This window comes from Macaca fascicularis, chromosome 10 (genome assembly GCF_037993035.2).
Source record: "Macaca fascicularis isolate 582-1 chromosome 10, T2T-MFA8v1.1".
Lineage (NCBI taxonomy): Eukaryota > Metazoa > Chordata > Mammalia > Primates > Cercopithecidae > Macaca > Macaca fascicularis.
The window spans coordinates 5039772-5065681 of NC_088384.1; the positions used below are offsets into that span (position 1 = coordinate 5039772).

The 25910-nt window shown below is 51.8% G+C and overlaps 1 protein-coding gene across 7 annotated transcripts in view; it reads left to right on the forward strand.

Moving 5' to 3' along the window:
* CELSR1 (cadherin EGF LAG seven-pass G-type receptor 1) overlaps window positions 1–25910 on the forward strand; it is a 190065-nt gene that overhangs the window by 3927 nt on the left and 160228 nt on the right. The gene's annotated exons all lie outside the window — the stretch shown is intronic.

Sequence of the window (25910 nt, forward strand, 5' to 3'; positions counted from 1 at the left end):
GTACAGCTATTAAAATGTGCCCTCCAGGTGATCTGGGTCCCAGGGTTTGCTTGGGGGTGCTCTTTCCTCAGCCAGCCACAGGGGTCTCTGGGAAGATCAGAGGTCACTGCCCCTTCCATGTGCCAATTAATTCCAGGGTGGGACCGTTGGAAATTGTCAGATGGGTCCCTGAGTCACCCTATAATGCAGCCGGTGTTCCCTTGGTCTGGTTTTTCTGTCTCCTGCAGATAATAACAGTCGGCCTTACGTGTGTAGGGCTTTGTGCAAGCTCTTTGAAAAGCATAGCCTCATTTGATCTTGGCTTCTGCCCCTGGACGCGGGCTTGTAATTTGGGTGCTGTTGAAGAGGCCTGCCCAGTTAGTGGTGGAGCCAGTGTGGGAACCTTGCTCGCCTGCACTGGGGCTGGAGGTGAACTGAAGGGAGGGGAAGCCTGGGCTCAGCTGTCAGAAGTTTGGCCGGCCCTCCACGCCTCTGACCCTGTGTGCCAGGGCTGGCCCGCAGGGCTGGGGAGGTGTTGGAATTGGGAGACACAGAAGAGACAGAAGAACTTCGCGGGGGTTGGGGGAACAATAAAGGTCCCCTAGTGGCTCTTTGAGGTTTGCCTGACATCCAAGGATGCTATTGCAGGCAGATGACCTTATTTATAAACCCAAACTACTGCCAAGAAGACCTCAGATTGGCGGGCTGTTTGAGTCAGTGTTTCAGAGGAATTGTTTAAACAGTGAGTTATTAGGATACAACATTGCCACAGAAGCCCTGGAAGAATTAAAAAGTTAACTTTCTGATTTGTTTCGTTTCTGAGGTTGGCTGTAATTCTGTAATATAGGAAGGGTTGGATAGCTAACAGCTTCCAGTTACAGTTGTTTGCTTATAAGATGTGAAACTTACAGATTCAGTTTTGATATGATACAAACTTTTGGCACAGTTTTGGCAGTACAGTCTATTTGTTGGTGGATATTTTAGGTTTTGTGAGACTGTAAAAATGTGTGGAGAATGTGGAATAGGCCCTTAAGGACGAATTAACCGGGGCTATGGATATTCTTAGGAAGTTCTTCTTCTGTACCACTTTATCTGATAGATAAAGCGGGGTGGGAAATTTGGCCTGTTTAAAAATGACTTGGCCCGATAATAGGGTTTAGATTTAACAAGGGACGAGGTAGTGGGAACGGATCCATGCTGGGGGCAGGGATGTTTTGTGTGTCTGTGGTATCAGTAATGTGGGTCCCCCCACTGTTAGCCAGACAGCAGGGTTTAGGATGGATTCCCTTCCAGGGAGGTTGGTTCCTGAGGGCTGTCTCACCTGGGGCGCACAGCTTGGACCACAGTTGAAGATGGGTTGGGGGCTCCATGCTGTGTAGTCACTGTCTCAACCATCCAGTTACTGGCTCTGCTCTTTTGCAGACACGCTCGTACTCTCGTGTAAATCAGGCACTGGGTCCTCATGCATCCACACCACACCTCCCCCACCCACCCAACTGCCCCAACACACACCCAGATGACAGTGGTTACCTTTGACTGGGTTCCAGCAAGCAGTTTTCTTTAGTCTTTTATTTGCACTGTCATGTGTTTCCCTGGTAACTGGGAGCCGAGTGGTGTCATGCTGCTGCTCATTTTACAGATGCAGACACTGAGGCCCAGGGGTGTTGAGAGACCTTCTCAGGGCTGCACCGCCAGTGGGCAGGGGCACTGGGCGTTAAACCATGATCTGCAGAAAACAGCCTGCCCTTCACATTCCCCTCTCTTCCTTCGGAGAACGTTTTTGACGAATTAGTTGCTGAACTGAATTATTCCAGGGTCAAATGGGTACTCTGCTTTAATGTAGGCATACGACCGGGTGCCGTGGCTCACGCCTGTAATCCCGTGGGAGGCCGAGGTGGGTGGATCCCCTGAGGTCAGGCGTTCGAGACCAGCCTGGCCAACATGGTGAAACTCTGTCTCTACCAAAAATACAAAAATTAACCAGGTGTGGTGGCGAGCACCTGTAGTTCCAGCTGCTCGGGAGGCTGAGGCAGGAAAATCACTTGAATCTGGGAGGCGGAGATTGCAGTGAGCCGAGATCCCACTGCTGTACTCTATCCTGGGTGACGGAGTGAGATTGTCTCCAAATAAATAAACACATAAAAGGACATGTGGAAATCTCAGACTGTTTGACTAGGATTTAATGCTCCAAATAAGCAAATCACTATTGACTAGAAGATCTATGGTTCCAGACGGCAAAGCACTGGGTAGAAAACAGACCAAACAGAAAGATCAGCCCTTAAATTAACTGGAGGTTTTATTAAGGAACAATACAGGGAAGCGGTGGTTTCAAACTCATCCACTGTTTTCAATTGAGTGTTGTTGGTTCCTTAGGATTTACAGCCATGCCCTAAAGCCTTTGATGCAGTATGACTGGCCTGGAAATGCTGTATGGAACAGGCCAGCCATCAACTGGGTTTAGTGGGAGCCATTCCAGGAAGGGCTGCCAGCTTTCAGCAGAGGAGCCCAGGAGGGATGGGCGCACGGAGGGCAGGGCCTGGAAAGGCACGTGTGGTGGAGGCAGTTCATTTAGTCTGGCGTGGGGTTGAACACAATCACTGTGACTGTGACTAGATAATCGTCAATGGTTTTATATAGCCCACCAAGAACAAAACATTTTTTGAAAACTTTTTGAAGTCAGAATATAGTGAAATTCAAATAGCTGCCAGTTTTGAATGACAGCCAGCGATACAAGATGTTCATTTTTTGCGATGGTTTTTGAATGAGATTTTAAATTCTGGGATAGGGACTTTTTATTATGAGCTTGTATAAAAGCTGTGTTTGCATTTTTCAGAGCAATGTGGCTGATGAGCCAATGGACAACTCAACCTTGAATATGCTCTGTGTTCTTTCTGGACAGTGGTCTTTCAGAAATATTGACATTCTTCATTTTATTTTTATTTTTAATTAAAAAAACAATTTATATATAATGAATTGTAATATGTACATTATAATGAATTATGTGTAAGTTATATATACAAACGTGTGTGTGTGTGTGTGTGTATATATGGCTGTGTGTGTATGAGACAGGGTCTTGCCCTGTTGCCCCAGCTGGAGTGCAGTGGGGCATGATCACGACTCATGTCAGCCTTGATCTCAGCTCATTCCACCACCACACCTGGCTGATTTTTTTTTTAATTTGTAGTAGAGACAAGGGCTCACTATGTTATTCAGTCTGGTCTCCAACTCTTGAGCTCAAGTGATCCATCTGCCTTGGCCTCCCACAGTGCTGAAATTATAGGCATGAGCCACTGTGCCTGGCCAGGTGTATATATTTATGAAGTACATGAGATATTTTGGCACCGGTATGCAATGTATAATGATCACATCATGGAGAATGGGGTCTCCACCCCCTCAAGCATTTATCCTTTGTGTTATAAACAGTCCAATTATACTGTTTTAGTTATTTTTGAATGTACAATTAAATTATTATTGACTGTAGTCTTGCTGTTGGGCTAAATACTAGGTCTTATTCTTTTTTTTTTTTTTTTTTTGAGACGGAGTCTTACTCTGTCTCCCAGCCAGGAGCGCAGTGGCATGATCTTGGCTCACTGCAACCTCTACCTCCTGGGTTCAAGTGATTCTCCTACCTCAGCCTTCTGAGTAGGTGGGATTACAGGTGCACACCACCCCACCCAGCTCTTTTTTGTATGTTTAGTGGAGACAACGTTTCACCATGTTGGCCAGCCTGGTCTCCAACTCCAACTCCAACTCCAACTCCAACTTGACCTCAAGTGATCTGCCTGCCTTGGCCTCCCAAAGTGCTGGGATTACAGGCGTGAGCCACTGTACCTGGCCTTATTCATTTTTTTAAACTATTTTTTTGTGCCTGTTGACCATCCACTTTCCTCCCACTACACCCTTCCCAGCCTCTGGTAGCCATTACCTTCCTCCTGCTACCCCCTTCCCAGCCTCTGGTAGCCATTCTTCTATCCTCTGTCCCCATAAGTTCAATTGCTTTGATTTTTAGATCTCACAAGCAAGTGTGAATTTGGGATATTTGTTTTTCTGTGCCTGGCTTATTTCACTTCACATAATGACCTCCAGTTCCATCCATGTTGTTGCAAATGACAGGATCTCATTCTTTTTTTTTTTTTTTTTTTTGAAACGGTGTCTTGCTCTGTCGCCCAGGCTGCAGGGCAGTGGCACGATCTCGGTTCACTGCAAGCTCCACCTCCTGGGTTCATGCCATTCTCCTGCTTCAGCCTCCCGAATAGCTGGGACTACAGGCGCCTGCCACCATGCCCAGCTAATTTTTTGTATTTTTAGTAGAGATGGGGTTTCACTGTGTTAGCCAGAATGGTCTCGATCTCCTGACCTCGTGATCCGCCTGCCTCAGCCTCCCAAAGTGCTGGGATTACAGGCATGAGCCACCGTGCCCAGCCCAGGATCTCATTCTTTTTTATAGTGGAATAGTACACCACGGTGTATATGTGCCACATTTCTTTTATCCAGTCATCTGTTGCCGGGCTGCGTTATTTTTAATTCACTTTGAGTGTGTGTCCGTGGGTACAGGGCTGTAGGCCTCTTGTTGCGGAATGAGGCGCTTGGGAGAAAGACGACGTCCCCGCCTCTCCTGCTATGTGTGTTGCAGAGCCATGGATGTGGGAAAGTGGCGTTTGTGGGTGAGAATGATTGGCGGATGAGTCATTCAGGCATGTCAGAAAATCCTGAAACTCGGTGAAATAACAGGATTGAGTAACCTTCTTGCCATTGACTTTGGTGGGGACTGGATGGTATAAAGTTGTCTAGGCTTGATAAAGCTTCCCTAAGTGTTTGCCTGGTTAAATACAGGATATCGCAGTGACTTTTAAACAGACGATTGCAAAGAAGGAAGTAGGGGCGGGCTGCTGTTCAGGCATTGTCTGGATGCACGGCATCGTGCTTTTCTGGAACTCACAGGGTAGAGAAGGATCAGACCTTTTATTTCTTGAGACAGAGTTTTGCTCTGTCTCCCAGGCTGGAGTGCAATGGCATGATTTGGCTCACTGCAACCTCCGCCTCCCAGGTTCAAGTGATTCTCCTGCCTCAGCTGCCTCGGCTTCCCAAGTAGCTGGAATTACAGGCACCCGCCATCATGCTTGGCTAATTTTTGTATTTTTGTAGAGATGGGGTTTCACTGTGCTGGCCAGGCTGGTCTCCAACTCCTAACCTCAGGCGATCCGCCCGCCTCAGCCTCCCAAAATGCTGGGATTACAGGTGTGAGCCACCGTGCCCAGCCTGGATCGGACCATCTTAAATTGCTTCAGTGGCCAAGCAGGATTCTGCTAGTGTCACACCTTCCCAGGAGAGTTCAGTGCTTTTGGCAATGAGTTAACCGTTTCAGAGCTCTGATAAGTCTGGAGATAGTGGCTTGCTCATACCTTGAGAAACACTGCCTCACAAATGAGGAGTGTTGATTCATTTATTGAACACCTGCTGTGTGCGAAATCTTGGAGAGCCATTGTGATCATGACTTCTGCAGCTGGGTGGAGATGGACCATCGGATGAGCAAGGGGCCTGAGCTCAGGGGCAGGGTGGTGACGCCAGGTGCAGGCAAGGACGGGCTGGGACCCTTCTGTACCCCCCTAGGCATGTGCAGTGTGTGCCAGGCAGGGAGACCAGGAGTCGGGGGGATCCCCTGGGTTGGGAGAGGGCTGACTGTGGAGGGTTTGCTGGGCCTCCTCGGGAGGATTTAGGCAAGAGCTGGGGCCCGTGTCCCAGCTGCTGGGCGGTAAGAGTGGAGGGGAGGGAAACTGGGGACATCATGCTTGCTCCAGCATGGGGGTGGCTGAGGAGGGATTTGCCAGCTTAGATGGTCAGACATATTCCAAATGACATGCTCCATGTGCCGGGAACCCTCCCAGGCTCTGCCGGCCCCATCATTTGCAGTTCTCCCGCCGCCACCCTATGGCGTGCAAAGTACTGTTGCCACCTCCATCCCAGAGATGAGCAGACCGAAGACAGGGCTCCCAGGGCACCAGCTTGTGGTGGCAACAGTGGGATTTGAACCTGGACCGAGCAGCTCCTGAGGCATGTTCCGTGTCTGTGCCTTCCAGAAAAAACTGGCTCTGGGAAGATGAGAGTGAAACTGAGAGAGGCGTGTTCCCCGAGCCAGAGTCCTTACTGGGAATCGACTCTGGGGAGAAGACATAAGGCCATTTTTGGCCCCGTGTGGCTGGGCGTCTTTGAGACCGTCCTGAAGTTGATTGTGTGTGCCGGTCTGGACTGGGGAGACCAGCTCAGGTTATGGACACACAAGTGAGGGCGCTGGCAGTTAGGAGGGGACCCAGGCCCAGCCTTGAGGAGCTATGGCCTGAGTAGCCTACTGGGTGGGGAATGGTCTGCTTGGGAGCTGGAGCAGGAATAACCACGTGCAGGGGAGGTCCCACGGGTGAAGGCCCTGGAGGCTGAGGGAGGGTGAGGGTCTCCGAGGGGGTCATCCGTGATGGATGCCATCTGGCGGTTGGAGAGCCTGGGGACAGAGATGTGATGGGTTAGCCAAGGGCAGGTCCTTGGTGGCCTCTGTGAGATCTGAGTGGAGTGGTTTGGGGGTGCCTCTGAGGAGCAGATGACAAGGTCGCTGGCATGAGTGGGGTGGGAACAGGATCCAGCCTCAGAGGGAAGGCGGGGTGTCATGGGGACGGGGCCTGCACAAGGCCGAGCTAAAGGCCACGCACAGTTGGCAGGTTACAGCACCTATCTGTCCTGCCACCTAGCGTGGGCACCGGCTCCTCGCAGGGGCGTTGGGAGTGGGCAGTGTCAGGTCTTCCTCAGTGTCTCCCAAAGGGCTGCTGTGGCCAAGCTTCGTAGATGGGTTTGCCAGGATAGTAACTTCTGCCTCAGTCTCTGAGTCATCAGACCTGGAGGGGATGGAGCAGCTAGAGGGAGATGGGAAAAGGGGGCCTGGGAGAAAGCAAGGGGCCACAGCCCCAGGGGACATGGACTCACCAGGGCAGGGCACCCCCCTCAGCACCAGCTGCCTGGGGACAAGAGTTCTATGCCTGGCCCCATGTACGGACTGGGGTGTTGAGAGACCATTTGTAAAAGTCCAGGTGAAGCAGCAGGCAGGTGAAACTCCGGGCGAGTTCCTGGAGCCCTGGGCAGGAGCCGGCAGGAGGGGCGGTGCTGGCCGTGCCTGGAACGGGCCCATGTTGCTGGGCATGCGAGAACTCCATGCCGGCCCCAGTGTCACTGCTGACAGTCCCCTTGGGTTTGGGCTGGTGTCTGTGCCTGCACGTTTTGAAACCCGACAGCAGAACCTGTTTAGGAACGGGACAGGTGGGTAGATGGGGGCTGGGACCCCTGGCAGTGGCCACTTTAGCTGGGGTGTGGCTGTGGCCTGGTGCCACAGGGCTCATCCCTGCCAGCACTTGGATACAAACAGAAGTAGATTTTATCGTGTGGGTGCAGCATGTAGAAAATAATCCTGAGTTTGGCGTGATTTCTTCAGTTCACAGCCTTGGGGGAAATCGTTTTCTAAGTTTTTTTCTTCTTTTCCTGTAACCTGAACGCACAGGTTCATATAAATGCCCCAGATTCCCTAGAATGAAATTCCTGAATGCTGGGAGGGACTGTAGTAAACGACTCCCCCCTTTTTTTTTTTTGAGACGGAGTTTCACTCTTGTTGCCCAGGCTGGAGTGCAGTGGCGCGATCTCAGCTGACTGCAACCTCTGTCCCCCGAGTTCAAGTGATTCTCCTGCCTCAGCCTCCCGAGTAGCTGAGATGACAGGCATGCGCCAACACGCCCAGCTAATTTTGTGTTTTTGGTAGAGATGGGGTTTCTCCATGTTGGTCAGGCTGGTCTTGAACTCCCGACCTCAGGTGATCCGCCCACTTTGGCCTCCCAAAGTGTTGGAATTATAGGCATGAGCCACCGCGGCTGGTCATAAACGACCCTCTTTAATTCAGTGACCCAGGCTTCCTCTTGCTTGTTTTGGGAGGAAATGCAGGCGGAAGTTCAAGCTCTGAGGGTCCAGAGGCCAGTCTTGCATTAGTGGCTGCTCCTCGTGGAGGCCCCTGGGCTTCCCTCTCCTGTGGCCTGTGAGCCTGGGGCCTGGTAGGAGGTGTGGATTATTTCTGGAATGAGCCAGAGGGGACCCTCGGAGGGGTGACGGGAGGGGGCTGCCTGCCAGGTGGAGGGCCCGGTGACTTTACTTGGGGTACAAAGGGAGCCACGCAGAAGCACGGACAGCCCCCAGGAGCCGTTTTCGGTTCCTCCCACACGTGCTGAGGGACTTAGCCCAGGGTGAAGGGATGGGCGTTTTTCAGGAAAACACCAGTGGCTGAATTCTTAGGCTTTTGCTTCAGGTAAGGACTTGTGGATATCTTAGCAATCAGGTCCCCTTTTTGGGCGTGAACATTCCATAGCTGGGAAAAGCCCCACACCAGCCTTTTAGTGGTGTCATCCCTCTAGCGCCTGTTCTCTTGTCCTGGATAAAGGCCAGGGGCTCTTAAACAAACAAAACACACACACACACACACCACACACACACACACCACACACACACACACACAACGGGGGTGGGGGCCACTTTCAAGGTCATCGTGTGAGGTAACACCTTTCCTTCCAGCCGCCCGACACACCAACTTCGCCCCTTCTAGTTGTCATGGGAAATGTGCAGGGCACAGGGTGTGTCCCTCAGAGCTGCGGGCCTTGTCTGGGGGCTTGAGCGTGTCCCAGGCACAAGGGGCTGGCCTGTAAGAGGGGAATCAGGTAGCCAAGGCAGCTGGCCCAGAGCAGGGGTGATTGAGAAGTGGGCGTGGGGCAAGAGTGCTGTTGCTGGCCCGCCTGTGTCTGTGTGCTTCCCAGCACCCCAGTGCCTGTTTGGGCTGTGCCTGCATCATCTCAGTGAAATCTTACAGGATCCCCATGGTAAGCGCAGAGAAACTGAGGCTAGAGAGCTTGTAGCAGCAGGAAGAGCCAGGCGCAGACTCTGGGGTCTGAGTGCTCTAATCGTGGTACTGGCAGCCACCTTCGGTCCCCTCTGTCTGCCAGTGGCAAGGCCCTGGGACACAAAGCTGGGGATTTCTGAGGACGGAAGCTCAGTGCAAGTGACTGCATTGCCTGAAACAGGATGGCTGAGAGTTGCCTGCACGTGGTGCCTGATTGAGGGGGTGGGCGACGGTAGCAGCCTGCTACAGGATTGTGGGAGGGGCTAAGGCTGAAGAAGGGGCTCCTGGGAGCCTTCTCTGGGTCCCTGTGGGGTCTCTTGTGGTAGAGCTGTCACAAGAAGCTGTGGAGTGCAGGACTGGTGGTCACCAGGTGCAGGGAGACAGGCATGTCACTGGTCAGAGCTGGAGGCTCTATTTGGGGAGCCTGGGGAAGGAGATACCAGATAAGGAGGCTGCTTGGAGCAGGGGCTGACGCAAGCCTGTTGAGGGGCCTTCCAGCTCAGAGAAGCGGGATTCTACTGGCCAGGGAGCTGCCTTTCTCCTGCCCTCTCTTTTTCCCTCCCTCTCTCTCTCCCTCCCTCCCTCCCTCTCTCCCTCCCTCTATCCCTCTCTCCCTCCTTCCCTCCATCCCTCCCTCCCTCCATCCCTCCAACTATCCATCCACCCATCAAGCTTTTTCTTTCTTTTAATTTAATTAATTTATTTATTTGAGACAGAGTCTCGCTCAGGCACCCAGGCTGGAGGGCAGTGGTGCAATCTCGACTCACTGCAACCTCTGCCTCACAAGTTCAAGCGATTCTTATGCCTCAGCCCCTTGAGTATCTGGACTACAGGCACCCGCTACCACACCCAGCTAATTTTTGTATTTTTAGTAGAGACGGGGTTTCACCACGTTAGCCAGGCTGGTCTCGAACTCCTGACCTCAGCTGATCCGCCTGCCTTGGCCTTCCAAAGTGCTGGGATTACAGGCATGAGCCACTGCACCAGGCTAAGATTTTTCTTTCTTAACAGTCTGTTTTTATTCTCAGTTTTGTATCGTCTTTTAAATATTTTTTAGGATTTTTTTTTTCATATCTAATCTAAATGACACTTGGTTAAAGTAAACTAACAGCAACTAATTCAAATAAAATCACATGCCCTGTTAGCATTCGGAGATAAGAGTGCTCTTGCAGGGCAATAACCATTTGTCAGTGAGTTGATTGCTGCAGGCCGGTTTTCATTATCAGAATGAAGTTGTTCAGCTGCCCTGCAGTTCCACCGTCGGCCAAGGCCCCAGCGGCTGTTCTGTGATGTGTTGTGATGCCAGGCATGCAATGCAGGCCCACTGAGTGAGTGTTCTCCTGGCATTGGAGACGGCCTGAGATTTCACCAGAGGTGAGGCCTGGGCTGTGCCCCACTCACTGCCCTGTGCAGATTACCTGACACTAGGTCAGCCTGGCCCCTCTGGACCTCAGAAGGTAGAATGGCCATTGCCTGGGGCCGTTCCCTGCTGCCTCTCACCCTTCTGTAGGTTAGGGATTGGAAAAGCAGAGATCCAGCCTGGAGATCTGACTGTGATTTGGGAAACCTCCTTTTTCTTTTCCATGTGTGTCAGAAGTGCTGAGATATTATCCCATTTAAAAACTTATAAAATATTTGCAAATTATATATATGATAAGGCATTAATATCTGGACCATGTAAAGAACTCCTACAATTTAGCAACAAGAAAACAACGGAATTAAAAAATAAACAAAGAACTTGAGTAGACATTTCTTCCAAAGATACAAATGGCTAATAAGCACAAAAAAAGATGCTCAGCATCATTAGTCAACAGGGAAATTCAAGTCGAAACCGCAGGCATGGGGACTCCAGCTTATAATCCCGGCACTTTCGGAATCTGAGGCAGGAGGATTGCTTGAGCCCAGGAATTGGCAATTTCTACCAAAAAAATATACAAAATATAAAAAAATTAGCTGGGCGTGGTAGCATGGGCCTGTAGTCTCAGCTACTCAAGAGGCTGAGGCGGGAGGTTTGCCTCAGCCTGGGAGGTGGAGGTTGCAGTGAGCTGAGACTGCATCACTGCACTCCAGCCTGGGCAACAGAGTCAGACCCTGTCTCACACATACACGCTCTTGCAGGGAAATAACCATTTGCCAGTGAGTTGACTGACACACACACACAAAAACCCCAAACCTGCAGGGAGATACTACTACATACCAATTAGGATGACTGTGGTCAAAAAAACCTCAGAAAACACGTGTTGAAGGATGCAGAGAAACCGGAACCCTTTTGCTCTTTTGGTGGGGTATAAAATGGTGCAGCTGCTAGGGAACACACTATGGAGGTTCTGCAAAATATGAAAAATAGAACTATCATATACTCCAGCGACCCCACTTCCGGGTATAACCTAATTGAAAACAAGATCCTTATTTTTGTTTTTGTTTTTGAGATGGAGTCTCACTCTCTTGCCCAGACTGGAGCGAGTGCAATGGTGCGATCTCGGCTCACTGCAGCCTCCACCTCCCGGGTTTAAGCGATTCTCCTGCCTCAGCCTCCCAAGTAGCTGGGATTACAGGCGTGTGCCGCCACACCTGGCTAATTTTTATATTTTTAGTAGAGATGGGGTTTCTCCATGTTGGCCAGGATGGTCTTAAATTTCTGACCTCAGGTGACCCGCCTGCCTTAAGCCTCCCAAAGTGTTGGGATTACAGGCGTGAGCCACCACACCCGGCCTGGCTGAAAATAAGATCTTTAAAGAGGTATTTGTACTCCCACGTTCACAGCAGTGTTACTCACAGTAACCAAAAGGTGGAAGCACCCCGGGTGTCCGTGGACAGATGAATGGATAAGCAACATATGTGGTTCATTTGCACGGTGAAATACTACTCAGCCTGGAAAAGGACAGAAGTTCTGACACTTGCTTCAATGTGGGTGAACCTTGAGGACATTAGGACATTATGCTAAGTGAAATGAGCAAGATTCGAAAGCACAAATTTTGTATGATTCCACTGAGGTCCCTAGAGGAGTCAAATTCATAGAGACAGGAAGTAGAATGGTGGGTGCCGGGGGTAGGGAGGGGACAGGAGTTGGTATTTAATGGGGACAGAGTTTCACTTTGGGAAGATGACAGGTTCTGTAGATGGAGGGTGGCGATGGTTGTATAACAGTGTGAGTGTACTTCATGCCCCTAAACTGTGGGTGCGTTTAAAAATGGTTACAGTGGGCCAGGTACCGTGGCTCGAGATCAGCCTGGCCAACCTGGTGAAACCCTGTCTCTACTAAAAATACAAAAAATTAGCCAGGCCTGATGATGGGTGCCTGTAATCCCGGCTACTCGGGAGGCTGAGGTAGGAGAATTGCTTGAACTGGGGAGGTGGAGGTTGCAGTGAGCTGAGATCATGCCATTTTACTCTAGCCTGGGTGACAAGAGCAAGACTCTGTCTCAAAAAAAAAAAAAAAAAGTGGTTACCGTGTTAAGTTCTGTGTTATGTACATTTTATTACAAGAAAATTGCTAGAAGAACTAATGCAAACTGTTGCAGACACTCAGGTGTGGGAGGCGTGGGAGCAGGTGCCTGTGTCTGTAGTTCGGGGTGTGATTTCCCTGAGAGCTTGAGCACTGAGCGGGTTCCTTTGGTCCTGTCCTGAGGGTTGAGGCCATCCAGAGCCTCCTGCTGGGCTTGGGGCTCTTCTTCCTCCTGTGCCTTTTCCTGCACTCTCAGCCTGTGTCTTGACATCATAAATGGCAATAGGGGGCCGGGCGCAGTGACCCATGCCTGGAATCTCAGCACTTTGGGAAGCCGAGGCAGGCGGATCACCTGAGGTCAGGAGTTGGAGACCAGCCTGGCCAACCTGGTGAAACCCCATCTCTACTAAAAAAAATACAAAAATTAGCTGGGTGGTAGCGGGCACCTATAATCCCACCTACTCGGGTGGGTAAGGCAGGAGAATTGCTTGACCCCAGGAGGCGGAGTTGCAGCGAGCTGAGATTGCGCCATTGCACTCCAGCCTGAGTGACAAGAGCGAAACTCTGTCTCAAAAAAAAAAAAAAAAAAAAAAGCAATGGGGTAGGTACTGAAATATAAATCTTGCACCTGGTGTGTGGATCAAATCTCTGGTTATTTGACTGCATATTGACAGCCACACGAACGAACATGTTCCCTGTTTTAGGAGCCCTGAGTGCAAGGAAGGCTCCGGGTTTCTGGAGGCACCTGTGCAGGGTCCAGTGTTTCCTGGTTTTTCTGCAGGTTCTGGGACCTTGCAGCTCAGGGGCATGGGACGGGGTCCCTGGGTATGTGGGTGTCTCAGGCATCTCCCAGCCCCTCCCGGGAAGGGAGACCAGCTGGACATTCAGGCCTGATGCCCAGCCTCCACCTGTTTCCACCAACTCGGACAAGAGGTGAGCTGTAGTGGGCGACTGAGATCACTGCTCCCTGGGCCAACCCAGGGGCTCCCAAATCCTAGCCCTGTGCTCTGCGCGGCCCAGTGCTGGCCCTCAGCCCCCTCTCTTCATGACCAAGCCTTGGGTCCAAAGCCACCAGTACACATGCTGGTTCAAGTGTATTTGTATCAGCATTTGGATACATTGAAGCAATTTGGCTAGATCTCTGTCCTTGTTTGTTTCCAGGGAGGTGAAATTCACAGAAAGTGAAGTTAACCATTTTAATGTAGCCATTTTGTGGCATTTAGAACATCACTGTGGAGTGCAACACCCCCACCCGGTCCAGTTCCAAAACATTCTCATTCCCCCCAAAGGAAAACTCATACCCGCTGGTAGCCCCAACCCGTGGGCTTTTGTGTCTGTCTTCTCCCCGCCAACGTCATGCTTTCCGAGTCGTGCGCAGCGCAGCATGTGTCAGTATTTTCTTGTCTTTATGTTGGTGTTTTTTTGTTTTTTTTTTTTTTTTTTTTTTTTTTTTTTTTTTTAATTTTTTGATATGGAGTCTCACTCTGTCACCCAGGCTGGAGTGCAGTGGTGTGATCTTGACTCATTGCAACCTTTGCCTCCCGGGTTTAAGCGATTCTCCTGCCTCAGCCTCCCGAGTAGCTGGGATTACAGGCATGCGCCACCACGTCCAGCTAATTTTTGGATTTTTAGTAGAGATAGGGTTTCACCAGGTTGGCCAGGCTGGTCTCGATCTCCTGACCTCAAGTGATCCACCCACCTCGGCCTCCCAAAGTGCTAAATTGCTGGTGTGAGCCACCGCGCCTGCCACAACTGGAGTCTTTATAAGAGAGAAGACACAGAGACAGACACACAATGAGGAGGCCACAACGTGAAGATGGAGGCAGAGACTGCAGCTACGCTGGGATTACAGGCGTGAGCCACCGTGCCTGGCCCCATCTTAATTTATATCTTAATCTGCAGCCTTTATTTCCAAGTTAGGTCACATCCACAGGTACTGGGTATTAGGGCAGGATAGTGAACCCACGGCCACGCCTGCCTTCATGTTCGTGTGTGTGACTAGTTTTTTTTTTTTTGAGATGGAGTCTCGCTCTGTCGCCCAGGCTGGAGTGCAGTGGCGCAATCTCAGCTCACTGCAAGCTCCGCCTCCCGAGTTCATGCCATTCTCCTGCCTCAGCCTCCCGAGTAGCTGGGACTACAGGCGCCCACCACCACGCCTGGCTATTTTTTTTGTATTTTTAGTAGAAACGGGGTTTCACCGTGTTAACCAGGATGGTCTCGATCTCCTGACCTCGTGTTCTGCCCGCCTCGGCCTCCCAAAGTGCTGGGATTACAAGCGTGAGCCACCGCGCCCGGCGTGACTGGTTTCTTTGTGTTAAATCAGATAGCCGGGTCTCCCTTCTCGGTGGAATCTGAAGTCTGTCCGCCCGAATGCCCCGAGCACACCGTCGGTTTCCCTTGTCACAGTGCGATGTGGTCTGTGGGAATCCACTCCCTTTGTTCTCCTCTAACGAGACCGAGTGTGGCACGGGCTGAGCGCCGCTTCTGATAGTGCCTCCACGGGCTCTGACTTCTCAGTAAGGTTTGCCGTGATAGCAGCGTCTGGGCTAAGGGGCCGGGCTGTGCTTCGAGATGTCCTTTAGAAAGGGGATGCTGAGGCCAGGTGCGGTGGCTCACGCCTGCAATCCCAGCACTCTGGGAGGCCGAGATGGGCGGATCACATCACCTGAGGTCATGAGTTCGAGACCAGCCTGACCAACATGGAGAAACCCCATCTCTACTAAAAATACAAAAAAATTAGCCGGGTGTGGTGGCACATGCCTGTAATCCCACCTACTTGGGAAGCTGAGGCAGGAGAAATGCTTGAACCCGGGAGGCGGAAGTTGCAGTGAGCCGAGGTCCTGCCATTACACTCTGGCCTGGGCAACAAGAGTGAAACTCTGTCTCAATTAAAAAAAAAAAAAAAAAAAAAAGGGAAAGGGACACCGTGGGAGGTGTGTAGTAAACAGAATATGGGGACACGGGGGGTGGTGGGTGCTTTCAGATGACAGCACGCTCTCCCTTTCCCTCTGGATCTCGATGCCAAGTGCCATAGCCATGGGAGTTGCCTCTTCAATGCAGCCCTTGCTTCTAAGCATGGAAAATTCTAACATGTCATCGCAAGTTTTCCCAATTCTTCAAAGAGGAGAGAATGGAAAATATGAAGGTTTATTGTTCTGTGAGACTTCCTGTCCATCCTGCACGTGGCTGTCAGAGGTCAGGGGTGCGTCTGTGTGTGCAGGACAGGAAGCTCAGGGGCACCTCACTGTGGACAGAGGTACCAAGAGAAGAGCTGGCCTGGGGCGCCAGGACGGTGCACACCAGCCACTGTGGTTCTGCCCTCCAGACACCCCGCCTTGTGCGCTGTAGAAGATGACAAGTACCAGATGGAGTCTGTTTTGGGGGGAAACCAAGCCGGGATGACCCCGTAGGCAGGAAACCGGTGGCTTTGGTGTTGGGCGGCCGTCTGAGTCTCCGGTTTGGCCTGGGAAACCCATTGCGTTTGCGGCAGGAATTCTCCGTTCCCTCCTGGTTTTCCTGCGGCTCATCAGCCCAGCGTTTTTTGCCCGAGCAAAGGCGGAGCAGTGGGAAAATGGGCCGAGCCTCTTCACGGACCATACTTGCCCCTGGCAACTCCGTGCTCTGCAGCTGGGGAAACTGAGGCAGTGGGGGATGCGGAGGTGGTTTTTATACCTCAGGGGAATGATCCATTGGGGCGAGAACCTGCCCCGGCCAGAGCCAGACCCTCTGGATTCTTCCTCCAGAGTCACCAGCCTCAGGAAGTGGATGAGCCCAGCTCATCCCTTATAGGTGATAAGGGTTCCCTTGCTTTAAAACACAAAAAGGGCATCCCATGCCTTTGCCAACCGTGACATGGGTTTAGGTGGGGTTCTGGGCATGGGTCAGTGGGGGTCAGCTGCAGTGGGAAATGGGGAGGGAGTGTGAGGGGACAGCCCTCGGCTGTCTGCCTTCCTGCCAATCCCCACCCCACAGTTTCCTGCCTGGCCCAACACAGGGTGTTGCCTGTGTCCTGAGAGAGTTGTGTGCCTGGGTGAGAAGTGGAGGGAATGGACTTTGTGGTCCGTTGGGCCGGAGGAGCAGCATAACATGAGCTGGTCGAGGAAATTACCCGGGAGGTGTCAAGGTGGCAGAAAATGAGCTTTGAAAAGCATCTGGCTGGGTGTGGTGGCTCATGCTTCTAATCCCAGCACTTTGGGAGTCTGAGGCAGGAGGCTTGTTTGAGGCCAGGAGTTCAAGACCAGCCTGGGCAACATGGTGAGACCCTGTCTCTATAAAAAGTAATTAATTTAAAAAGAAAAAACAACCCAAAAACTGGTGTGGTGGCAAGTGCCACCTTGAGCCCGGAAGTTTGAGGCTGAGTGAGCCATGATTGCACCATTGCACGCCAGCCTGGGCAACAGAGTGAGGCCCCGTCTCAATAAAATAAGGTGAAAGCATGTCCTTTCCTTCTGTTTACTTACAAGACAGCAGCTGCATCATCATTGTCAGAGGGTGTGACCTCCCCGGGCTCTCTTGGCTGGGTTGACATGTTCTTCTAGGGAGGGTGACCTTGGTGCCATCAGCAGCTGGTGACAGGTTACCCCGATTCACACTGCCAGGAATTCTGATTTCTGAGGGAAGCCTTGGTTACCTTTTGTTCTGAATTGTGGTACAGTTCACTGAACCTGAAATTCACTGTCTTAGCCTTTCTGAGGCATGCGATTTAGTGGCAGTTAGTACATTCACATGTTGCGCAGCCATCACCACTGTTTACTGCAGAATGTTTTCATCACCCTGAAATTGTACAGTGCTTTCTTTTGTTGTTGTTGAGACAGAGTCTCACTCTGTTGCCCAGGCTGGAGTGCAGTGGCACGATCTTGGCTCACTACAACCTCCACCTCCCAGGTTCAAGCGATTTTCCTGCCTCAGCCTCCTGAGTAGCTGGGATTACAGGTGTGCGCCACCATGCCCGGCTAATTTTTCTATTTTTAGTAGAGACGGGGTTTCGCCATGTTGGCCAGGCTGCTCTTGAACTCCTGACCCCAGGTGATCTGCCTGCCTTGGCCTCCCAAAGTGCTGAGATTACAGGTCTGAGCTACCACGCTTGGCCTGATTTTTGTATTTTTAGTAGAGATGGGGTTTCACCATATTGGCCAGGCTGGTCTTGAACTCCTGACCTCAGGTGATCCGCCTGCCTTGGCCTCCCAAAGTGCTGGGATTACAGGCATGAGCCACTGCGCCCGGCCTGAAATTATACACTTTTTTTTTTTTTTTTTTGAGACGGAGTCTCGCTCTGTCGTCCAGGCTGGAGTGCAGTGGTACGATCTTGGCTCACTGCAAGCTCTGCCTCCCGGGTTCACGCCATTCTCCTGCCTCAGCCTCTCGAGTAGCTGGGACTACAGGCGCCCGCCACCACGTCCGGCTAATTTTTTTGTATTTTTTTTAGTAGAAATGGGTTTTCACCGTGTTAGCCAGGATGGTCTCGATCTCCTGACCTCATGATCCGCCTGCCTTGTCCTTCGAAAGTGCTGGGATTATAGGTGTGAGCCACCGCACCAGACCCGAAATTGTACACTTCTAAAAGAACATTTTAAAATCAGGTGATATTATTCAAACAGAATATTCAGTGTCATTTTGGGTTTCTTGTATTGATTTTTGGAAAGATACTGTCAACTTACAAGACTTATCTGTGTCACTGAATGGTGGTTGGTTGTTTTCAGTGGAGAGGTCCTGGCAGGGAGGGAGACACCTGGCAGTGTGAGGAGGGGACTGAGGGGCAGGCTGCAGCCCAGGGTCCAGTACCTGCCTGTCTGCGTGGGGACAGAGTGGGGATTCTGCCCAGTGGTGGTTCCCAGTGGCTTCAGGGTCTCGCCTTAATCCTTTCCCTCCCACCTGTAGGCTGGGACTAAAGTCACCAACTGGCCCAGTTTACCTGGGACTGAGGGGTTTTGGGACATGGGACTTTCAGTTATAAAATGGGAAACTCCTGGCTAAACTGGGCCAAGTTGGTCACCTCAGTGTCACCCCTGACTGTCCCTCTCCCATGATGCCTCTCCCATGGCCGCCCTGGACTGCACCTGAGCCCTGGGCCTGTGCCACTTCCACTGGGGCCTATGGTTGGAGCCCTGAGGTTCTCCTGCCTCTGGAGTGGGCGGCTGCCTTATCCATGAGTGTCCTCAGCTGCACTGACCAGGCGGTATTTCTGTATTTATTCAGCCTGCATGCCTGGCTCCTGACTGCAGTTCTGCTCCCCACTCCCCACCCTAGTCTCCCTGCCTCCCAGAGCTTCAGCCACAGCCCTGATAGCACCTGTTCTCAGACACCTGGCCCAGCCATGCGTTATGTCCTGAGAGCTTCTTCTGGCTTACCTGGGACTGCTGGGACTTACTTGCTCATGAGATAAATGCTCTGTGGTGGAATCGACCTCAGTGTGTGGCCGCTGTGGCCTCACTGCTTCTGCTTCGAGGATGTTTGTTGTTCATCCTGCCACGTGCTTGCCAGGCTCAGCTCTGTATCTACCCCACCGCCTTCCCCAGCAGCCCATCCGAGTGATGTGTCCTCCTGTGAACTCCTGGTACCCGTCAGCCACACTGCTGGCTGGCTGCATAAACCTGTGTTCTTGGGAGGTACTGGGACCCCATCAGACTGTGAGTGTGTTTCCAGAGAAGTGGGGTTTAATACTTGACACAGAAAAATCTCATGCTCTGAGATTTTCTCTACACTTCCCTGCTTTTAAAACAAGGAATTTTAGGCCGGGCACGGTGGCTCAAGCCTGTAATCCCAGCACTTTGGGAGGCCGAGATGGGCGGATCACGAGGTCAGGAGATCGAGACCATCCTGGCTAACACGGTGAAACCCCGTCTCTACTAAAAATACAAAAAACTAGCCGGGCGAGGTGGCGGGCGCCTGTAGTCCCAGCTACTCAGGAGGCTGAGGCAGGAGAATGGCGCGAACCCGGGAGGCGGAGCTTGCAGTGAGCTGAGATCCGGCCACTGCACTCCAGCCCGGGCTACAGAGCAAGACTCCGTCTCAAAAAAAAAAAAAAAAAAAAAAAAAACAAGGAATTTTGGCTGGATGTGGTGGCTCACACCTGTAATCCCAGCACTTAGGGAGGCCGAGGCGGGCAGATCACGAGGTCAGGAGTTTGAGACTAGACTGGCCAATATGGTGAAATCCTGTCTCTACTAAAAATACAAAAATTAGCTGCATGTGTTAGTGCATGCCTGTAGTCCCAGCTGCTCAGGAGGCTGAGGCAGAAGAATGGCTTGAACCCAGGAGGCGGAGGTTGCAGTGAACCAAGATCGCGCCACAGCACTCCAGCCTGGGGGACAGAGTGAGACTCCATCTCTAAACAAATAAATAAATAAATAATTTTATTAATCAGATGAACCAGTCAGTGTCCAGTCAGGAAAACAGAAGCCACTCTAGGTATTTCAAGCAGAAAGAGATTTAATACAGGGAATTGGAGCTGGAGGCATAAAAGGGGCCATCTGTTCCCTGCTGCCTCCCACCCACTACGGGAGCCTAGTGAGAACCCACCCTCCTCTGATCCCAGGCAACTCCTCCATGAGTCCTGTGCACCTCACCAGCATGACAGGACCCTGAGAGCCTATTCTCACTTCTGTCCCACTGCCACCGCCCAGAGCAGCATGGGTTCCTCCCTCCTTCTCATGAGCACAAATGCCTCCCTCTGTTAAGACCCCACAGATCAGGGCTTCTAGCCCCCTGCTTTGTAAAGAAGGGCACTGAAGGGCAACGATGGGGCTGAGTACCAAGATAGTATCTGGTGTCATTAATAACATCTTTACTAACCTTTTTGCTCAATATGATAAGGTAAAAAGAAAGACCCTAAAATCTTACCACCCAGGAATAATAATTTTTTTTTTCTTTTGAGGCAGAGTTTCACCCTGTCACCAGACTGGAGTGCAATGGTGCGATCTCGGCCCACTGCAACCTCCGCTTCCCGGTTTCAAGCGATTCTCCTGCCTCAGCCTCCTAAGTAGCTGGGTTATAGGTATGTGCCACCACGCCTGGCTAATTTTTGTATTTTTAGTAGAGATGGGGTTTCACCGTGTTGGCCAGGCTGGTCTTGAACTCCTGACTTCATAATCTGCCCGCCTTGGCCTCCCAAAAGTGCTGGGATTACAGGCGTGAGCGACCAGGCCCAGCCTAATAATTTTGAATGTAGACTATCTTACCAGATATTTTCATGTACCTGCTATGGTTTGAATGTGTCCTCTGAAGTTCATGTATTAGAACCTTAATCCCCAGTGCAACAGTGTTGGTAGGTGAGGCCTAATGAGAGGTGATTAGATCATCAGAGCTCTGCCCTCACGAATGGATTAGTGCTGTTATCTTGGGAGTGAGCTTGTTATAAAGCAAATTTGGGGCTGGGCGTGGTGGCTCACGCCTGTAAGCCCAGAACTTTGGGAGGCCTATGTGGGCGGATCGCTTGAGGTCAGGAATTTGAGACCAGCCTGGCCAGCATGGTGAAACCCTGTCTCTACAAAAAATACAAAAATTAGCCAGGTGTGGTGGCACATGCCTGTAATCCCAGCTACTCGGGAGGCTGAGGCAGGAGAATCACTTGAACCCGGGAGGCGGAGATTGTGGTGAGCCGAGATCGTGCCACTGCACTCCAGCCTGGGCAACAAGAGCGAAATTCCATCTAAAAAAAAAAGAGGGAATCTGACCCCTTTTGCTGCCTTGTTCTGTTGCCCTTTGCCTTCTGCCTGGGGGTAATACACAAAGCCCTCACCAGCTTCTTGACCTGGGCGTTCCCAGCCTCCAGAACTGTAAAAAACTTCCTTTCTTCTCTCCTTCCTTCCTTCCTTCCTTCCTTCCTTCCTTCCTTCCTTCCTTCCTTCCTTCCTTCCTTCCTTCCTTCCTTCCTTCCCTCCCTCCCTCCCTCCGTCTCTCCTTCCCTCCTTCCCTCCTTCCTTCCTTCCTTTCTTCCTTCCTTCCTTTCCTCCCTCCCTCCCTCCCTCCCTCCCTCCGTCTTTCCTTCCCTCCTTCCCTCCTTCCTTCCTTCCTTCCTTCCTTCCTTCCTTCCTTCCTGTTTTTTAAAAATAAATTACCCAGTCTGTAGTATTCTGTTATAGTAAATTACCCAGTCTGTAGTATTCTGTTATAGCACCACAAAATGGACTAAGACAGTGTGTGTTCACATGTTCATTTTTCCAAAACGTCACTGTAGAAACATGGTTTGATGACTTGCTGTTTTCAGTAAACTCTATTGTAGGCATATTAATGAATATGTGGCTCCGTTATCCTTTTGAGTGACTGAATAGCATGTTTCTGTATGAGTGTGCTGAGATGTATTTAACTGTTTGCTGGGGTCAGTATTTTCTTTTTCTTTTTGGAATGGAGTCTCGCTCTGTTGCCAGGCTGGAGTGCAGTGGCATGATCTTGGCTCACTGCAACCTCCACCTACCGGGTTCAAGTGTTTCTCCTGCCTCAGCCTCCCAAGTAGCTGGGACTACAGGCACGCACCACCACACCCAGCTAATTTTTGTATTTTTAATAGAGATGGGGTTTCACCGTGTTGGCCAGGATGGTCTTGATCTCCTGACCTTGTGATTCGCCCGCCTCGGCCTCCCAAGGTGCTGGGATTACAGGATTGAGCCACCGCGCCCAGCCGTATTTTCTTTTCTTTTTTTTTCTCTTGAGACAGAATCTCGCTGTGTCACCCAGACTAGAGTGCAGTGGCGCGATCTTGGGTCACTGCAACCCCTGCCACCTGGGTTCAAGCAGTTCTTCTGTCTCAGCTTCCTGAGTAGCTGGGACTACAGTCACCTGTCACCACGCTCGGTGTAGCTGGTACTACAGGCATCCACCACCATGCCTGGCTGATTTTTGTATTTTTAGTAGAGATGGATTTTGCCATGTTGGCCAAGCTGGTCTGGAACTCCTGACCTCAGGTAATCCACCTGTCTCAGCCTCCCAAAGTACTGGGATTACAGGCATCAGCCACTGTGCCTGGCCCTTGGTTTTTCTTTTCTCCCTCCCCTCCCCTCCCCTCCCCTCCCCTCCCCTCCCCTCCCCTCCCCTCCCTTCTCCTTTCCTTTTTTTGAGACAGAGTCTCCCACTGTCTCCTGGGCTGGAGTGCAGCGGTAGGATCTCAGCTCACTGCAACCTCTGCCTCCCGGGTTCAAGTGATTCTTCTGCCTCAGCCTCCTGAGTAGCTGGGATTACACGTGTGTGCCACCACGTCCAGCTAATTTTTTGTATTTTTAGTAGAGACGGGGTTTCACTATGTTAGCCAGGCTGGTCTCAAGCGCCTGACCTCATGATCCATCTCAGCCTCCCACAGTGCTGGGATTACAGGCGTGAGCCACTGCACCCGGCTGATTTTTCTAGAGTAACATTCTAGGAATGGACCAGAGGGTGGGTGGGACCATTCTGAAGGTTTTTCATTCCTTCTTCTTTTTTTATTTTTATTTTTTGAAACAGAGTCCTACTCTGTTACCAGGCTAGAGTGCAATAGTGTGATCTTGGCTCACTGCAACCTCCGCCTCCTGGGTTCAAGTGAATCCACTATCTCAGCCTCCCGAGTAGCTGGGACTACAGGCACACGCCACCTTGCCCAGCTAATTTTTTGTGTTTTAGCAGAGTGGGGTTTCACCATGTTGGCCAGGGTGGTCTGAATCTCCTGACCTCGTGATTCACCTGCCTCGGCGTCCCAGAGTGCTGGGATTACAGACGTGAGCTACCACACCTGACTCATTCCTACTTTCTTAACCCCAGCTGACCGTGCTATGGATGCTGGTCAGTGCTGGAGATCTGCAGGATGGGCGGAATGTCCTAGGGTATCCTCCTGCCGGGGCTGCCATCCTACGCTGGCTGCTGGGAGCTTGTTACACAGATAGGAGCCTGCCAGGCTGGGAAGGCCCCAGTGACTTAGTCATCCCCCAGCCCCCCAGCAGGACTTACAAAGCCTCAGCCTCTGTGCCTTTGAGTCCCCAGCCCTGAGCACTGTGTGACTGAGGCCCATCCTATTGGCTGTGTCCTCCACCTGCAGCCCCGGGTGCCCTGCAGCTTGTGCACACCCAGTCTGCATCAGGCTCAGCCCTCCTAGAACTGACCTCACCATGGAGACACAGATTGTCATGCTTTCCTGTTTTCTGTCTAAAGCCTTCGTAGAGTTTGTGTTTAAGGTGAGCTTCTTTCCCTTTATCCTGATGAAACATGTACAAACCTTCCTACCTGGGGGTCATGTGACTTGGGAGCATCCACTCACAAACTGGCCACACTGAGACCACTGGGCTGTGGTCCCAGCTGTGCTGCTGACGGCTGTGCAGCTCTCCCCAGGAGGGCCCAGATGGGGGCCACGTGCCTGGCTGTGGGCTAGGAGTGGTGGGCAGGGCTGTGAGGTCCCAGAGTCTGGCCAGAGGGCTCATCCACGGGTGGAGTGGCTCCTGCCACCCATGCTGTGTCCCATGAGTATCCCCGGGGGGTTGGCTCTGCTGGGACTCTGAGGGGGGTCCACGCTGCCAGATGGCCTTTTCTCAGCCCAGGCCGAAGCTGAAGGGGTGCTGTCTAGAAGGGGCTGGCCAGGGCTAGGCTGGTTGCCAGGGCCCAAGAGGACTGGGGTTTGGACAGAACCACTTTTGTGGGGAGGCGTGGAATTTGGAGCAGATGCCAGCAGCAAAGAGCACATCTGGGGTGCTCATCCCCCAGGCCTGAGGGCTGGATTGACGGTGGGTGTGGACAGGCATCCCTGAGGGTGGGGAGGGGTGGGAGCGCCAGAGCTTTTCCCGCAATGACTTGTGCTTGCTGACTTGGGAATGACTCAGGGAGGCAGGACAGGGCTGGGCAGTTCATTCAGAAACAACCCTCTTATTCCAGAGCCCGGCCATGAGCTTCGGCCCTGCAGCCCTGGCTCTCTCTTTGATGCTGGGAGGAGGGACCACAGAGTCTGGAGGGGTCTGGGGAGGTGCCGAGAGCGGCCGTTGCATTATCCCTGACTTTCAGCAAGGGTCTGGTGGTGATACGCAGATGCTGTTGAGGTGTCCTCAGGCCACGTCCTTCATGGCCCCACTTCCCGCCTCATCAGGACTGGTTCTTACTGGCGGCCAGAGATGTGTAGCCTTGGGCCTCCGGGGATCAGAGTGCAGGGTGGACCTCAGACTCCAGCCCCGACCTGGGTAGACTGTCGGGGCCTGGTTAAACGTCTGGGTGGAAGAGCTTCAGCATCACATAGACCCACAGTTGAGGCGTGGCTTAAATAATCACCTTTCAGAAATGCCGGCCTCATTGTGGGTAGTCTCGCTCACTGGGTTTTTGACACTGTCATCCTGAGGGCCGGGTGAGATTCCCCTGGGGTTGGGGCCCACCTGGGTGGGAAAGACCCACGGTCAAGGTTAGATGATTCTGACCTCAGAAACCTTTCCCCAGTGGGTGCTGGGATGTGAGAAAAGCGTAGGCATGACAAGTACAGAGCTGTGAAAAATTACAGATGAGGGCTGGACGCCGTGGCTCACGCCTGTAATCCCAGCACTTTGGGAGGCTGAGGCGGGTGGATCACAAGGTCAGGAGTTCGAGACCAGCCTGGCCAACAAGATGAAACCCCCGTCTACTAAAAATACAAAAACTAGCTGGGTGTGGCGGTGTGCACCTGTAGTCCCAGCCACTCAGCAGGCTGAGGCAGGAGAATGGCGTGAACCCTGGGAGGCAGAGGCTGCAGTGAGCTGAGATTGCGCCACTGCACTCCAGCCTGGGCAACGGAGCAAGACTCCGTCTCAAAAAAAAAAAAAAAAGAAAAAAGAAAAAACAATAAAGAATGTGTTAATAAACTTATCTATGGCTTTGAGCTTCTGGGCCATATGCCAACCAGTATTTATTAGGAGGCTGTCTGCGCAGGTGACTACTGGCTCTGGGGATGTAGTGATGAACTAGACAGAAGTACTGCTGCCCACAGGAAGTGCACACTGCAGGGCTGGGACTCCTATCCCCGGTGGATGAGATAAGGGTCAATTATAACAGTCTACAGGCAGTGTCTCATTATGGTAAACCTAAAGGCCTCCCCAAATTGATCTTGGCTCCTAAGATTTTATAGTTGAGAATATTGCTTGAAATACTCAAGTTGCAACTTGAAGTGTGTGGGATTGCCTCCCTTTTAGTGTACATGTTTTTGTGTAACTGCATTGGACTTCTTGGTATGGTCAGGTATGTGGGCTGGTTTAAGTGTCCTGTAAAACTCAGGACCCCATGTGGGGAATACTTTTGAACTTGCATTTTTAATCCTCTTGCAGACTTAGAGACCGTGTTGCCTCACGTGATCATGAACACTCTTCCCCGTGTTGCCTGATAGTAGAGGAATAAAGGCAGTAGTTGGATACCACCTTGCCTTGAGTGTTTCCTTCATGCGTTCTGGCTCACTGCAGCAGCGTCGAGCCCACATGGCCTAGTTCCCAGGTGTACTGTCCCCAGCCGCGTGATTTTGAGAGGCACCTGTGATGGTGGTCGCGGGTTTGAATCTCGCCCCGGAAGTCACTCACTGGTTAAATGGCCTCCTGTTCACTCCACTGGGGAGGGACGGATTCCCGTGTTAGGAGGGGGTTTGCTGCGCACCTGACACTGGACGGATGAGGT